At 43.1% G+C, this 17,637-nt stretch overlaps 1 protein-coding gene across 3 annotated transcripts in view; it reads left to right on the top strand.

Annotated features, from left to right (window-relative positions):
• Nucleotides 1–17,637, top strand: part of ZFAT (zinc finger and AT-hook domain containing) — a 1,636,156-nt gene that overhangs the window by 29,228 nt on the left and 1,589,291 nt on the right. Inside the window, exons 2-3 of one of the 3 annotated variants that reach the window (XM_069621668.1) lie at nt 1,584–1,680; nt 1,784–1,925. The exons of the other annotated variants lie outside the window; for them this stretch is intronic. The gene's annotated coding sequence lies outside the window, so the exon portion shown is untranslated. The remainder of the gene's footprint in view (nt 1–1,583; nt 1,681–1,783; nt 1,926–17,637) is intronic. 3 annotated transcript variants of the gene reach the window in all.

Raw genomic sequence — 17,637 nt, 5'->3', positions numbered from 1 at the left:
TTGGTTTCTTGAGGACGAAAACACTGATGTTAGTGGTTTGTCAGCATTCGGGAGTGTCCTTCTTTGGGCCTAGTTAGGGGAAAAGCATAGGAATATGCTTTTACTGTCGCTTAAGTTAGCCTCTTAGGGTTGAAAACCCAATTCTACAACAGAAACCTCTTATGGAGGCGCAAACGTACCTACCTAATGTGTATCTCGTGGGTTGCCTTCCGTTGGTGAGTAGCGTGGGGGCGGTGGTGCCTGTTGGTATGGTATAGGGGGTTGGATCCTCCATATTCGTCTGGTTTTCTCCCTTCCGGATGAGTATTGGGTTTAGGAAATCCTCCTTAACATGGAGTATAGAGGACAGTTTTGTTTCTAATAATCCAGTATGTATGCGGTGAGGAGTAAAATCCTACCTTGCGGTTTTCCATACACGCATGTTATTGATGCCGGGATGTTCCGATCTTTCTTAGTTCATGGTAACCAGTTTACATCAGCGCGTCTGCATGGGCGCTGTAATGACAAATGGCAGGAGTCGGCGTGCGTTGTCAAGATAGCGACAGTCTTCCTAGAGGCTAGGTGGTTAGGTGACTGCGTACGGAATCTGTTGTGTGCATAGTTTGAGTAAGTCTCACACCTTGATGAGGGTTGGGTTTACGCGTATGTGCTTATTCTCGAGGTAGCAATCTCTTGCTGGGCTCGAGGCATCCTGTTGGCAAGTCGGGCACGGCTGCAGCAGCGTTTCGCTTGTCGGGATCGCCAGCGGTTAGCATCGTTTGCTCAGAAACCGCTTGTCACAGTGGACATGCTGTGTCCTTCTTCACTGTTCTTGGGAGAGAAGCCACAGTGGGCGCCATCTTAGAGTGGCCGTGCTGCTCTTGGAAGCCAATAATGAACCTATTTCCTATATATAGTGCAGTGCTGGAAATGTGGTAATATTCATATGGGTCCTATCACATTAGCGGGCTCTCTATAGTGGGTTGACTCCAGTTCAGTGAAATTACTAAGGCTGCCACGGATGGGAGCAGTCCCTCCATATGAGTCTCCAGTGTGCCAGTTACATCTAGTGGTGATGCCCAAGCGCATTGGTGTCCGCTGGTTAAGATGTGCAGGTCTAGAATGAGACAGCCCCTGGTAGGTGGTTGTCACGTGTGGCCACAGTCAAGATGTGAACCCAGATGTTGTCTCTCTGTAGTTCAGTCCTTTATTTTGTGCCATTCGATGGCCTCATTGTCTCACTGCCTAGGATGTAGATCATTGCTTGCTCCTTTTTGAGCAGTAGGTTTTCCATGTGCACTGAGTTGTCGCCCTTGAGGACTTGTAGGACTGTCCATGTGAAGTCTTTATTTTATGTCCATGGTTCTTTTCCGTGAAGTGCTTCACCATAAGTGCCTTTTCTATTTTCTTCTTCAAGCAGCTCCGTTGTTAAATTATTCTGTTTTTATGTTTGTTAGTTTTACCCACATAGGGCAATTCACATTGAAACATACTGAAACAATGCACACAATACATTCCGTACGCAGTCATCTAACCACCTAGCGTCTAGGAAGACCATCGATATCTTGACAACGCAGGCTGACTCCTGCCATTTGTCATTACAGCGCCCATGCAGACGCGCTGATGTAAACTGGTTACCATGATCTAAGCAAGATCTGAACGTCCCGGCATCACTACAATGCGTGTATGGAAAACTGCAAGGTAGGATTTTACTCCTCACCGCATACTACTGTCCTTTTACAGATCTGTGAATGCCTGGCAAGGATTATTAAAAACACAATTGTCCTCTGTACCCCATGTTTAGGAGGATTTCCTAAACTCAATACTCATCCGGAAGGGAGAAAACCAGACGAATATAGAGGATCCAATCCCCTACACCATACCAACAGGTGCCACCACCGCCACACTACTCACCCACGGAAGGCAACCCACAAGATGCACGTTCGGTGGGTATGTTTGCGCCTCTATAAGCAACTACATAAGAGGTTTATGTTGTAGAATTGGGTTTTCAACCCTAAGTGGCTTGCTTAAGCGACAGTAAAAACATATTTGTATGGTTTTCCCCTAACTAGGCACAGAGAAGGACACTTCTGGGTCTTGACAAACCACTAACCTCAGTGTTTTCGCCCTGAAGAAACCGATGCAAGTAATTATTTACCCACAAAGGTTTCCAGCTCACATAATGAGCAAGAATATATATGCAGCAATAATAGCTTACTCTGTTTGTTTTACCTGACAGGTCAAGAACATTTGTTCGAAAAACTATGTGTGAACAATTGCAAACACCACAGCATATCACACTCTTTAAAATTTCTGGGTGAACAACTCCTTATGTACTTACGAACTGAAAGAGACTACAACCTGTGAATCAATACACAGTGTCAAGAGTTCAAGACGAGCATTAAGCTCATGCATGACTTCCGGTTCTTCTTTATTACGAACCACAAAACAACCATGTTGAACATTGTATTCAGATTTTTGTATATTGTGTTGACCAGGCCACCCCTGTGGTGATGACAGGACTAGCGAATAGTACCTGGTGTTTGTGTTTTGGAATATCATGTTTTGATTTTTGTATGAATTATTGTTTTGATTAAACTTTTTTTAATGATACTGAAAGATCTATTTGTATAATCCTTTCAGTGTTCTGATCTGTCAGATCAGTCTCCATCACATGATGGCTAATAATGAACCCCACCCGGAAATTGATCGAGGCCGCACTCAGTTATTTGCTTTATGAGTGCTCCATGGGGTTCCTCTTTAATCCTTTGGTCATTTGTTTATGACCAAATTTACTCCAGCTTTCCTCATATCAACATGTCATATATGAAGACTTGTGTAAATTCTGTATTTCTTTATCATTTGGTTGATAATCAAAATAAGTTGCCAATTGCTTGTACGCTTGTTAGTAAGCCCCTGGGCAGACTCACTGCTTGCTTGCGTTTCGGACCGGTGGTGTATGGCGTTGGCGAAGTCTGTGCTTTGGTAAAGCGGTTCCCAATCTGCAGGCCCTCCTGTGTTTCCCTGCCGGCTTCTCCTTCATCTGCCAGAGGAACAGCTGCTCTTCACTGTGACCATGTCCCGGACAGCCTCTGCACTGCTGCCGGCCGCGCAGCGGTTCACCTGCAGCACCCGCTGTGCTTCTCCTGGTCTCTGGCCTTGCCGGTCGGAAGCGTCCGCCTCCTTCCACCCAGTCTGCTCTCGTATGTCTGCCTCCGGTTCTGCTTCCCGCTTCGCTCGCTATGCATCTCTCTTCTCCTTCACATTCATCTGTAAAAAGCACAACAATTTTATGTCAGCACAGTTGATTTCCATTTCAGCAACTAGTCTGCACATTTAGCTTGATTATTCGTCTGCTCCACAGTAACTCCTTTCTCTTCTTCCTCGTCTCAGTACTGGAGGTTTAATGGGAGTTGGAGTCCATAGGAGTTTTAGACTTTTCAAAACTGCATTGCTTTGAATACTTGTTTGACTCAAAACTGTCAGAAACAGGAGATGGTAAGTGAGCATTATGTACATATGAAGTGTGAATGGTATCCTGCCTTAGGATGTCCGCCTAGAAGGGGTTTTAGGGTTTTACTATTAGGAGGATTTTTATGTCATCATGGCATCTGGAATTTGGGAATTATAGGGTCTTCTTCACATAGAAGGGAAGAATACTGCATCCCTCCTAATGGGGTTACCACACCTCCCCGACAGCCATCACCTCTCATGTGATCCTCCCTCATAATACCACCTCATGGGTCAGGCTCAGGTAGTGGAGGCCTTCCGCTGGCCACATGGGAGGATATCATAAACTGGGGATCACTGATGACTCCACAGGATTCATCACATAGCATAAATGGTGGCAGATTTTCCTTTAGCACTATCCCTGAATAAGATCAGTCAGTTTGGTAACTTGAGCAGAACAAGCATTTGGAAAGCAATACGCTTCGAACACTTCATTCTGTTTACAAATTGAGTAACATTCCCATGGGATTCCTCCAAGAAGAACAGTCAACATTGAGTATCATCTCAGGATTTTGTAGGGGTATATCTTTAAGGTCCAATCTGAGAAAGAAGAGATATTTTCAGTAAAAAATAGCAGTCATGTGGGTCACCATCGGAGGGCTTTGGAAGCAGAGAAGCAGAGTTCAGAATAGATTCAACATGATAGTCGCATTAGCAGTAGAAGGCAGCTTTTCAAATGGAATTGGAAATATGCAGAGTATTTCCTTTTAGCAATAAAACAGAAACTTTGAGGTTCTACCAATAGAGCTGTTGATGCAACAGTTGGAAGAAGGTTGGCAGTCCTGCTAAAGTAGGATCAAGAACTGAGCTGCAATAAGCAATAGGGTTTTTCTTGATACTGTGCAGTTGAGCCAAATCCATTTAAAGCAATAACTTCACATTCATTGCAATCAAAAGTAAATGGTTTCTTATAATTGTGCATATCAGAGCATGGGCTTTGAATAACTCTTGTTTAATTGTGGCTAATGCCTCGCCTACTGCAGAGAACCAGGGAAGAGGTTCTGCTATCAAATAGAAAGTAAGGGCAAGCAAAGGCTTCACTAAAGATGCATAACCCGTTATCCATTGCTGATATTGAGCCGCCCTCCCAAGGAAACCGCATCTGTTTGCGGGTTACAGATTTTGGAACCTGGAAGATGATATCAATCTGGGATTGAGATGTCTTTCCTCCACGGTGATGTCCTACTTCAAGTATTGAATTCAGGTTTGACACAGCTGAAGCCTTTCTTTCAAAGCTTTCTTACCCTTCAGAGCAAGTCCACTGAACAGGTCACGAGAATATTACTGGCATGCCTCTAGTGATGGTGACTCTAGGAGTAAATCATCAAATCATCAGCATACTGCATTAACAGAGACCTCCCCACAAACACTGCAGAAGTCTTATGAAGTTATATTGCAGATGTCTATAAATAATGGCACACTGGTATTGACCGTCTAGGTGTACGGATAAAATGGGTTGCGTCTAATGCGCCTGTACACAAGAGTTTCTAGGTGCGACAAGACCAGGAAGGGGAGACAAAGGGAAGACAAACAATCTCCTAGGCCTTGTGTCGTTCAGATCGTGCAAGTGCAGGGCTAAGGGAGAGAAGTGCCACGGGAGGGAAAGGGTTGCAGGATGTGGAATAACAGGGAAAGGTGAGCAAAACAGCTGCATTCAGAGCACAGGATATTGTATGAATCGATAACTCTCCTTGCTGGGTTTTCTAATGGGCTGAATCAGGTTACTGCAAAGGCTGCAGGTCAGTACAATGATCCTTTGCTGAAACCGAGGCTCATTGACCGGTTTTATGCTGCCCCTTATTTCTTGCAAAATTTATTTTTGTGGATTAAAGAGAAGCAATACGTTTATTATTCCAAGAGCTTTTATAGGTAAAAATCGCAAAGAGAAATATGCATTGGCAAACAAAAATACACATGTATTTCACAAAGCTCTTAACATTTCAAAAGATGAAAATATTCTTGAAGGCCGAAAAAAAATCTGTCATTCTGTTTGTGTCTTAATTATCTAAGAGAAACGTTTAGCAACCTGGGTCTTTAGTACAAACTGCAATGTCTCATGCAATAAGGTTTGCTGCCTTAGCTGCCTTAGCTGCTTAACAGCTTAGTCTGGCAGGAGTTCACAAGCAAACTTGTCCTCGTCTTCCCACTACTCATTTTGTGATCATGTGCATGTTCTCAGAATGAACACTATTTATAATGCAAGTGAAAGCAGCATTTTAAACTGGCGAAATGTAGCTAACAAATTGGAAACCTCATGGTTCCCCCTTTAGAGTGTATCACTCTAAACCCTCATGCTGCAATGTTAGCCAAACGTATTCTTCATGGGTGAGTGAGTTCATGGTCTACTATTCCTGAGCCTGTGTAAGGGAAAGTGTGCAAAGCTATAGTGGTAATGGATTTCATTATACTGGTGCACCAAGCTATACACCTATTACTAGTGTGAGGAAGGCATGGTATCGCACAGTTGATACAGACACAATGAATACAAGTTTAAAAAACCTTTATTTACAAATTGTCTCGGGATGGTAGAATTCCTAACTGTCCCATACTCTAAAATGGGAGAAATCTCATCCATTAAACAGTAACAAATACGTCCATGTCAGTCTGGTCAAAATAAAAAGGCCTATACTAAGAAAAATTTAACTTTGCCCTTCTTCTCAAGATAACAAATGTGTTAAGGGAATACAAAAAAGGAAAATAGTGTGTCAAAAGAAATGTTAGAATGGGTTTAGCACCAACTCCCTTCCGCAGGTTCAACCCCACGGGGTCTAGAGAGTTTCTCAATAAACACAGGATAAGTGGATGGCACAGTTCTATCAGTCTTGCACACTTCGGCTTAATGGTACAGTTCAATCTTAGGCTTTCAACATCTGATAGTTCAATCACTTCCTTAGGCTTCACCCGCCTTGCCATCAATACTCAGTCCATATGCTCTGAATTTCTTACAGTTCTGCACAGGCTTCCCTCAGCCGGGCTCGAGCCTGTCTTGTTCTTCGTGGGGGTTCCCTTCCCCACATTTTATCTAAGATATCTTTCACTGTCGAAGACTTTTGAAACTGCAAGGAATTTACATAGACCTCTGCATGACCACTTCGACCTCTCTTTCAATATACCTTCAATTCACAATTCATACTCCTCTTGGGACACCAATACCTCTTGGTACTTATAATTCTCGCTCTCTTAAGTCTGCCCGTTTGGCCTGTTCAAAAGTTTGTGTATAGCACCAATATCTGTTGATATTTCTTTTCCCCCAATGTCTCTTGGCACTTGTAGTTCTTATTCTCTTTTGTCTTTTCCAAAGTCCATATTCAACACCAATACTACTTGGTATTTCTTTCCCACCAATGCTTCTTGGTACTTGTAGTTCTTATTCTCTAGCTTTCTTAGCCTTTTCCAAAATTCTTAAATTTTACTTTTCACCTCTTGGCCTATTTCACATATTTCATTTTCCTCTTATTCAACTTTCTTTCCTTTGATCTTTGCTTGTAATATCTTTCAAAAGTTCATTACATTTCACAGAGACTTTCGTATGTGCGACTTTCACTCGTAGGACCTCTCTGCTACTTTGTATCCTTTTTTTTAAACAATTGTTCTCTTCGTGTTTTATCGGCACACAACCAACTTTCACATCACAATCACTTTCCCTTTAACATCAACCAGACTTTTGTTGCCCTCGATAACTCAACGTTTGTGTAAAAAGAATGTCTTTCATCTGCTTCCCACAGCTCAAGGACATTACCAACTCCTCTTATGCTCCTCCCCAACTCTGCTGTTCACCCGGGAACGTAGCGGGCTGTTTCGTGTCACCTTGAAGGTTTCTTTAATCCGCTCGCTCAACTCTGCTTTTTTGAACACTCATAGCTTCCTGAAAGCTTGGAAATCTTGCCAGATGTTCTCTCGATCCTTTCAATTGTTGAACAGCCCGTTGACCTTCCAACTCCCACAGCCCGATTCACATCAGTCTCGGAAGAGCTGTTCCTTCACGTACCCAGCCTCGCTCAAAGTGTGCCTGTGTGTGCCACCTTTTTATTTTCACAGAGTGACTTAATAAGTGCCATGGGTACGTTATTAGAGCTACGTGCCTGAATCTGCATGGCCTCATTACAGGTCCAGGGCCAATGCAAGTCAGGGTAGGTAATCCTTCTGACCTCATTCCTCATCTTCCTTGGTGCAGTACTTTTTGTCAAGACAAAGTGGGGAGTAATTATGGGAGTTGTAGTTTCCCATAAAATAAACAGGGTTAGGGGTTAGATGGGTTATTGAAAAAGGAGGATACAATGTCACACCATTGGATGCTTCTTCCCCATTCCTTGAGGACTGCCTAACCAGGTGATCCTTCCTTTCCCTGGCCACCTGAGATTCCCGGGGACTAGGTTGTGAAACACCCTTTGGTTTTTCACACTAATATTAATATGCCTGCCAGAAGAAAAATAACAATCTTTGACCCCAATCCCCCAAACATGCTTGTGAATTTTTTTCCACCAATCCTGTGAGTGGTCATTTGGGCAATCTCCCTGATGTGTGCTGCATTATCGTGTATTTGCTGTTCGTTACTAGATACGAATACGCAGCATCCCTTTTGATGAGCTCACAAACGCCTTCTTGTGCTGCTACGGTCCTGTGCAGGGCCATCCTATTTTGTAGGACAGGTTTCCTGATTTCCCATTGTTCCCGTGCAAGAGTGTCTAAAATGTAACTTTTTCTCATTGGCCTCTAACTCAACCACTGCTTTAAGTCGTGACATAGCCATTACCGTTGTTGCGACAACATATGTACAACCTATAAGCCCTCCAAGGATGAGTTCTATGTGATTCTATCGAGATTTTTCCATCGTGGGAGAATTAGATGAATTTTTTGACATTTTACTGCAATTGTATGCGGGGAGGCCTCTCATCCCAAGTCCTGCCTACTTTTATTTTTAACCCAAACCCACCCCACCACCCCCAGACATACATTTGCGGCACAAGGCGATGAAACGCATTCGATGAATTCTCCCATGATGGAAAATCCAGCGAGGAAATCTTCCTCTCCCCAAGGATGCACCCTGTTGCTCCTACTCTACCTTCAATGATAGGTACTTGTCTACAATAACCTGTGCATCGTCAATGCTCCTTTTACGCGGGTGGGTGTTTCTGATTTTTCCTGATAGGAGATCTTTGAACACCTGCAGCCCCGGGAATATGTATGTCAGGGTACACCAAGCTGTCCATGGGGAAGGTAGGGCTTTGTGTACATCGGTGCCACAAAGCCAAAACCTCCCTTGTTTTAAGTGGGAGGCTGGTAGTACTAAGGGTGCACAGATTATGGATGGTATGACTTGGTGTTGTCTATGCTGCAGTGATACTGCCACACCATTCTGGTAAGAGGAATATTGCCCTTAACTGTGTCTACAGTATTGTTCACCTCATTATAGGAATATGGTTTAATGACATATGAGGCCATCGCATTCAGATACCAGTGTTGGCTCTTTAATAAATGTGAGACCGGGTCAAAGGTATTGGTCCATTTGCCCTTAGATTATCTTTTCCTCCATCGTTTACTGTCAGCAAGGCAGTGCCATTAGCAAGTAGTCTGCTGTAAAAAAGCACCCCGGTGTGAGGCATGTACTCTAAATGTTCTGGATCATTTATTCTGGCCCTTGGAGGTGGTCATGTTTGTCGGCCCTAGCACTGGGTCAGAGACAGCAAGAAGAGGATACGTGTTTTCTGAATGGTGTGGCAGATGGCTACTTAGTGTTTTTTAAATGGACAAGAAGGAGGCAGGTAACTCCTATTGCTGTAACCCACACCCATGTTCTTAAATCGAACCTTCTGCTCCCTGTGAAGGGTCAGAAATGTGAGACTGACACACAGGTATAGTTTGTTCACAAGTTGCCATTTCTATTAAATAACAAGGGGTGAAACAAAAGCCTATCTTTCCCTAAACTAACGGGGATGTACCTGCCTAACAAACTAAGGCTAAAGAAAAATGACCTTGTGTCCAAAACGTATCTGACCCTCACACGTACATATACTACAAAATAATAAAAGGTTTAGTTGGCTTTCTTAGATCCCACAAAATAACATAAAATGTTGAACTCTGAATTTATAATCGGTAAACCTCATCATCGGAGTTGGATTGTCTTCCCCTGGATCAATTCAAGAATATTCTAAACAAAGTTCAATTTCAAGAAAGTTCTGTATAGTAACAAAGTTTCATTCAATGTATTATACATAGTCTTTTTCATTCAATGTCTCCTTTCACTTGGCAAAGTGTTTGCCTCTCTTCCAATGGCTTACTCACAATCAAAGCCCTTTCATTAGCAAAGTGATTGTCTCTCTTCCAAAGGCTTGTTCACAAATTAAAGCAATTGTTAATATTTTCACAACTTCCTGTTTTGAAAAACAAAACTCTTTTCCTTCCAAATGCCTCCTGCTTGAAATAACCAAAATCTTCTCCTCCAAACGTATATTCACAAATCAAAATTAAGTGTTCTTTTCTCAACAGGCCAATCGCTTGTCAGCACCTCTTATTACTTCTTCAAAAGAAACACTTTAATCAGGATGGTTTCAATAATCACTTCCGTAAATGGAGCAGTGTATCAAGACAAAGTGGTGGAGTCAACACTCATTTTCCACCACAATCACAGTACTTCTAATCACTTTTTCTTGCTGTCCACTCACCTACTAGGACGAACTACAATTGTTCTCTTTCCTGGTTTACTCGCCTGCCAGGATAACACTCCTACTACTACAATTTTGTACTCTGTGGTAATGCTTGTTCCAAACTCTCCAAACAAGAACCATAAATGAAGAGATTTGAACCAACTACTGCTTCTCTTTATATTCTTAACTATCCTCAAAATGGTTTACATCTTTTCACAATTCATATTCCACAAAAGGATCATTGTTATCTTGCTTGTCTTTTGGGTTTTGGCAACGCAGGTTACAGTTCTCTCTTGCCTGGGTATCCTATGCTCCTGCAGCCTTTGTTTTCTGGTTATACAGCCTATTGGCTGCAGGAAATGCGGATTACAATTGTCTCCCACTTGGCATCTCCTTCTGGGAGAGTTTTACTCAATTTGCCTTGGTATTACTCTTGTGCTGATTTGACAATATGGGTTATAATAATCTTCTAATTGGTATCCCTGTTCAGGAGCGTTATGTCCAATTTTTCTGTATATCCGCCTCCTCTGACTTATTCGAGTTACAGTGTTCCCCTATATGGAATCGCACATTGGTAGAGTTGCACCCAGTACACCTTAATTCAATTGGTCGGTATTAAAAGTAATTCTTATCACCTAGCGGTCTGCTTCAGAACGCCCCAGGGTTCCCAATTTCAGGCTAACTCACTGGTAAGCTTGGTGTCTCCTTCTGACTTGCTGGTTTTGTTTATTCTCTCTTCAGGACCTCTTCTGCTTCTGACCACTCCTCTCGGTCTGCCGCCTTGCACGCCGATCGTCTTTGGAGATCGTCTATGGAGCTCTCGCAGCTCCTCGCACACTCCGGCGTGACTGTATCAACGGAGCAGTTCACGGCGTGTCAGGAGCATCTCTCCCACGCGGCGTGGCTTGCTTTAGTACTGTTTCGCACTGCGCGTCTTCTGCAAGGCCACATTGTCCCGAACTCTGCCACATCTAGTACACAGCGTTTGGCTGCCGCCTCTATGCCATCGGCTTCTGCTTCTTCCTGCTGCTGCTTCTCCAGCACCTGAAGGACCTTAACATTTTTAAAGGTCCCACTCGGGTCTTCTGCATTAAAACAACTACACCGCTCCTACCCATTCTTTAACTCTGAGCCCCTCTTCCTGGTCTCAGTACAAAGAGAGCATTATGGGACTTGAAGTTATTAATGTTCTTAATTGTTTTATACTTAGCTAATCCCATCTGATTTGGTAACAGAGTGTTCTGATTTAGGGGAGGATATTAAAGGAGTTGGCGTTTTTCCTTTTGGGTTTGGCCCCTGTTTTATAAGGCAGAATCATAACCTTTAAAAGATGTGATGTTAACTTCCTGATCTCTAGTGTACTATTTTCCTGTTTATAAAAAGGGTCTTTATGTTTGCTACTTTGGGCAATTCTGGGAGAGGGAATCGTAGAGTGACAACATGTCATTAGATAGGCATTATGGAAATCTCATCCTCAGAAGAGGATGAATACTGCGTCTCGCCTAACAGTCACCACTTCTCCATGACAGCCGTCTCCTCCCATGTGATCCTCCCTCATGATACCACCCCCAGAGTTAGGATCAGGTAGCGGCCGCCTTCCCCTGGCCACATGGGAGGAGATTTTAGGCTGGGGTTTAGTGATGACTCCTCGGGATGCATCAACCCCCTCGCACCCTCCCCACCACCTTACAGGCTCACTGGACAAGCAGTGACACAGATCTTTACCTATTCTTGACTCCGGTTTACCGGGAGAGCATGTAGGTACCCTTCAAGTGTAGTTGTGCCATGGTCTGTATGTAGCGACAGTGGGGTAATATGCTCCTGAGTATATTTATTCCTTATATTGTTCCTCATATACATATATGGGAAGGGTAGCCAATAAGTGATCGGATCGAATGCCACAAACTGTGGCTAAAGTCTCTTTTGATAAACCCAGTGTTGTCCCCTTGAAAGACCAGCCCACCTAGCTGGGCAGTCTGTACAATCTGGTACAGTGCAGGTGTGCTGAGTGAGAAACTTGATAAATTAAGGGATAGTTGCCTGCTTTGTTTTCGGGGGGCCTGGCTGGTGAGGGACAAATCTGTTGGAAACAAAAGCTAGTGAGGCACAGGCTACCCCTCTCTTTGACACTGGTAGGTATAAGTAGTAAAAAATCAGATGCACAGACATACTTATTAATCTGTCATTCAGGTGCTTATCTCAAACGGTAAAACAATTTTTATTCGTCATGTAGTATAATTTAAAACAAATCGATTTTGATGTTTTCAACTCGTATCAACACTTTAAACATCCGTTTGGTGAGGTTAGTACAAGTGACTTAGTGTGTTTGTATTATTTCAATACACTCCTATAATTCGACACAATTGGTGTTTCCAGCAAGGGAGATTTCTGCAGAAATATTACACATGTTAAATGTATATTCTATCTCCTATGCTTTCCTCAGGACTGGTAAGGTTGAAAACGCTCTCCGGGTCTGTCGGTGAATTCAAGACCGGGACCACATGGGTCATGTCCCTATTAAAAACAAATAAAATGATGTGGAAAACATATGTACCTGACTGGGTTCAAATGGAACCTGATATCTGGGTTGCACCACATGCTGGTGGTGACTTGGGTGATTTTTTTTTTTTTCCTTTTTCTTTTTTTTTTCTTTCTCATTTTGACCATCTTGCGTGTTGTGCTAGCGCTTGATTACAGGCTGGTAAGTTCTGTGTGGGAGGGCAGAGGTCCAGGAAATTGGTGAATGAGGTGACTGCAGGGCATAGGTCAAGGAAATAAAAGTACTGTAACATATTATCAGACAATGGAAGAGATAAAATGACTCCTGTCACCGCAGGTAAATGCATAGGTCATGCAGTAACAATTTCATGAGGGGAAAGACCAGTGGCTCGGTTAATGGAGACTCACATATACATTAATGCAATGGGCAGGGCTTGGCGAGTATCTGCTCAGATATTTGATCATTTACATTTAAGATTTGTGTTGCGTCTGCACTCAGGAAGATGCTTGTTGGTGATAGAGTATGCAACTTCTGTTCGATAGATAAGGCTTTTGAAATAAGGGAACTCAAAGCATTATCGAAATGGGGGCCCCGGTCGCTATCGATAGATGCAGGAATATCCCATCTCGGCATAAAATCTTGTACCAAGTGATTAGCTACTGTCTGAGCATCATTTCTCTTCAGGGATACGCTTCAATTAATCTGCTGAATAAATGAACCACTAGAAGGTGGTAGGTGCATGAGTTAACATATGGTGACATGGGCAAAATTAATTTGCAAGGCCTGGAAGAAGCCAACCGGGGGTTGGGAAGGTCCTTCTTGAGATTTACACTGCGCGCCAAACCACTTTTGGTCCCTTTGTTTGGTCTTTGGCGGGATTCACTGGTGAAGCTCGCCTCTGGCTCCAGCGTGTCTGGTAGGGCACGAAGCTAGGGAGGTGCCCGACTCCCTGTGATTATTCTCCTTTGTTACAGGAATGCACCCAAAGGTGATTGGCTGGAGGGCTGTCCTCAGAGGACAGCCACCCTGCTGTGTGAGTGACAGCTAGGCTGTGAATGAATGGGAGAAACATGCATAAAAGGCGAGGCTTTTTGCTTGGAAGGCAGAGTCGCGCACTGGACAAGGGAATCCAAAGCAGAACTTGGAAGAGACGCTTTCTGCACCTCCTGGACTGTTAGTTTGCCCAGTGAAGCCCTGCTGCATTGCTGAAGCTCCGAATTCGCCTCGACTAGAGAAGCCCTACAACAGATGACTTCTTTTTTTATATTTTCTTTTTATTTACTTGTCTATAATCAAAACAAAATTTGATTTTTACAAGAAGTCATTTCTCATAACACTCAGAGTAAAAAGTAGTGCAGCGAAAGCATGAAAACGAAAAAAAACATAATAGATCGCCCAGGACAAAAAAAGAAGCCACACAGAGAGGTAAAACTTTGTTATACTGGGTGAACTGTCAGTCTCTATCGTTAGTTTAAGTGCAGCCTCCAACATCTTTACTGCCGCTGTAGACCATTTAGTCTTCATCAGGGGTAACAGAAAAGCTTCTTGCAGATGTGCTGTTTTGGCGCAGGTCAGGAGTAGGTGTCTTACGGTTTCCACCGCCTGTGTCTCTGGGCATAGTCTGCATGCTTTTGATAGTGATTTTTTCCAGATGGCTCTAATTTCTTGCGTTGGCATTTGGTTGAATCTCATTTTCATAAATATTTTCTGTAGTCTTTTGTCAGGGAATTTTATGCCGTAATTCAGAGGTAAACTCAGGTAGGTGGGCCAGTAACTTGTTTGCCATAGTTGACTCGCATGTTTGGATCCAGTCCTCTTGGGCTATTTTTTATATTTCTCCTGTTTAGATTTTGCATTAGATCCTCGGTCGTGCAGGCTAGGTCTGTCAACTTTTTTTGTAGTTTTTGCTCCCATTTGTTCAAGGCGTTGCAGCGTCCTTGGATAAGTTCCATCTGAATCGATTTATATATCGGAAGAGTATCTGGAGAAATAATTTTTCGCAGAAGTCTCATCTGACTTTGTTCGACTGAAGCTTTCAACGATGGTAGGCCCAATTCACGTCTGGTGACTGAAATTGATGTCGATTTGGGAAGGCCCAGTACTGCTTTCCACAGAAAACCTTCCAATTTAGGCCATATCGTGTCTTGGATGTTCAGGGCAGCGTCCATAGCGTAGATTACCGAAGGAACCACCTTTTTGCTTGTAAAATTGTATTGCCGGTAGCAGGGAGAATTTTCCGTATTTCCGGTCTACTAGTCTGGTTTGGGTTGGTTATGTTTTGGTTTTTGCCCAAAGGGCCAAGTGAATAGCTTTTTCCGAGCGTGTTGCATCAAACATTATTCCCAAATATTTTATGCTAGTAACAGTTTCTATCTTCGTGTTGTTTAAAATCCAGCGTCCGTTGTTGTTTGTAGTTGAGCAATTTATTTATTTATTTCCCCCCCCCCCCCCATGATCAGAATTTTTGATTTGCCGATGTTTATTTCCAGATCATTTTCGTCTATGTACTTGGCCAGATTACTAAATTGGCACTGAAGCCCTATTTGGGTCTGATCCATAAGGATAAGGTCGTCCGCGTAGAGTAATCTGGATATTGAAGTGTTGCCCACTTTTGGTGGGAATGCTCTTACCGCCGGTTGGGTGTATTGAAAGTCGCCCAGAAATGCAATAAAGAGGGCCGGGGCGAGCGGACATCCCTGATTCACACCGCGTTGTGATGGAAATTGGTCTGACATCATTCCTTGTCTATTTAAACAAACTCTCAGCTTCGTGTCCGTATGGAGTGCAAGCATGGGTCTAGGATTTCCCCCGGGCAATTCCAGTTTGATAGTTTGGACCATAGCTTCAGCCGACTGATTTTGTGAAAAGCTTGCGTCAAGTCTATGAAAGCTATGTATACTTTTGGGGCACCGTTCTTCACGTTTTCTTTTATGATGTTTAAAATCAAGATGTTTATACTTGTGCTTACATTCTTGACAAAGCCCGTTTGCAGTTGATCCAAACATGGAGATGTTCTTGCCCATCTGTGGAATCTTCTTAGAAGAAGAGTTACAAAAATCTTGCCCATTATGTCTAGGAGGGCTATGCGACGGTAATTAGCTGGATTATCTCTATTTCCCTTTTTGAAGATAGGAACTATTACTGCTTCCGTCCATGTTTTGGGAATTTGTTTCGTGGCCTCGCATTGCTTAAACATTTTTGTTATTAGAGTGGACCATTCATGGGGATGTTGTTTTAGGTCCATGTTAGTTAGACCGTCCGGTCCCGGTGCCCTTGATGTTTTCAATTTCAGTATTGTAGTCAGAATCTCATCTTGGACTGCAAGGTCAGCCCATGTTGCCACCATGGGATGTATGTAGTTTCCTGTAGTTTGGGGCAAAGGTACGAATTGGGCTGTGAAAAAAGTAGTCCAGGTCGATTCCGATATTACATTTGACAGTTGATTATTTGTCTCACTGTTTTTGTTTTTAATTAAAGCCCAAAATTCTCTCGAGTTTTTTGACGTCGGGGTTCTCAGCATTTGCTCTGCGCCATTCTGATACATGGCGCCTTTATGGTGTTTCAACCATACTCTGTATGATTTTGTGGCAGCTATGGCGATTTCATTTTGCTCAATATTATCAGAGGCTCTGGCCAGCCACCTTAATTAGCACAGTTCTCTTCTTTTCAGGACCAGTTGAGTGTCATATTCATGGACCCTATTTCCATTTGATGGAATTTGATTTCCTTGTTTTTTCCTGTGCATCACGAAGAATGGGAGGTAATTTGGTCTGATTTGCATGCCAATGGTGTTTGTTTTCCTCGTCGAATTTTTGTGTGATCACCTTGATGTTTATCGCTGTAAATTGGATTTGCAAAGACTTGCGTGATAGCTCCACGTCAACTGGAGAGATTTCTTTAGGGATGCTCACTGATTCGAAAGTCATTGTCAGCAAATTATGGTCGCTGGCTTTAGTTCTGAAGACTTCATAAAAATCAACAGAAGGTAGAAGAGAATATGAAATAAATATATGATCCAGCGTCGCTGAGGTATCGGCTCGTTCCCAGGTTGGAATTTCTGGAAGGTGACCTCGGGCTATTGCTACATTATGGTAATTTCTAGAGTCCATGAAATCTGACCATAGCGCACCTCGTTCAAAAGATGGCGAAGGATAGGTACTTACAGGGGGTTGCTCACATCTAGCATTCCAATCTCCGCAGATGACGATGTAGTCGGTAGCCATTTTGGTTGTAAATATGTCTAGGGTATCAGCAACGGCATTGCAAAAATCAATGTTATTTGTTCTTTGCGGATTCCAGTAGACATTTATGATGGCTAGATTGGATTTAGTTTTTCCCCTTGAAGCCTTTTCTGGGTGAAGCCACTGTTTGTAGAGCCAAAATGCCATAGGTTTCTGTCACTTTCTTTTTGATAGAGATGCCTGAACCAATTTTGACTGCAGTTTAGAGGCCTGACGATGGTCTGCCGAACATTCCCTTGCTCGCTGGAGAAATGTACGTTTCATATCCGTCTATCGTTGGTTGCTCCAGCAACCAGGTCTCCTGGAGGCAAATGATATCAAATTGGACCAGGTTGAATGCATCTGGTTTAATCAGATGTTCGTGGCCTCTCGTATTCCACGAGCACATGGACGTTACCTTAGGTTGGAACTCTGGGAGAAGTTCAGGAATTTTGTTGATGGTCGGCGTCGCTGAGCCATTTCGTTGTTGTTTTTGGGGTTTGGATTTAGCACCTTTTTCAACCATCTCCATGGCCCTGCAGGTTCACGTTTTTTGTTGTGGGAACACTCTGAGCTTTGGTCGGTCGAAGAGCCGTGCCTGCGGTTTTTCTCCAATCTGTAGTTTTTTCTTGTGTTTTCTATATATTTTGCTTTCTTGTAGTTTGCGTTCTCGTTTACTGAATAGTGTTTCGATTGAAATCTCCCTCGGCGGCTCTCACCTTCCTCCTTGTACGTGTCGCTTCTTTTGTTTGTAATCTGGTCTTCAGTTTTCAATCGATGGTCA

This window comes from Ambystoma mexicanum, chromosome 5q, assembly GCF_040938575.1.
Source record: "Ambystoma mexicanum isolate Mex_15411 chromosome 5q, UKY_AmexF1_1, whole genome shotgun sequence".
Taxonomy (NCBI): domain Eukaryota; kingdom Metazoa; phylum Chordata; class Amphibia; order Caudata; family Ambystomatidae; genus Ambystoma; species Ambystoma mexicanum.
This window is presented reverse-complemented; position numbering and strand designations above follow the sequence as displayed.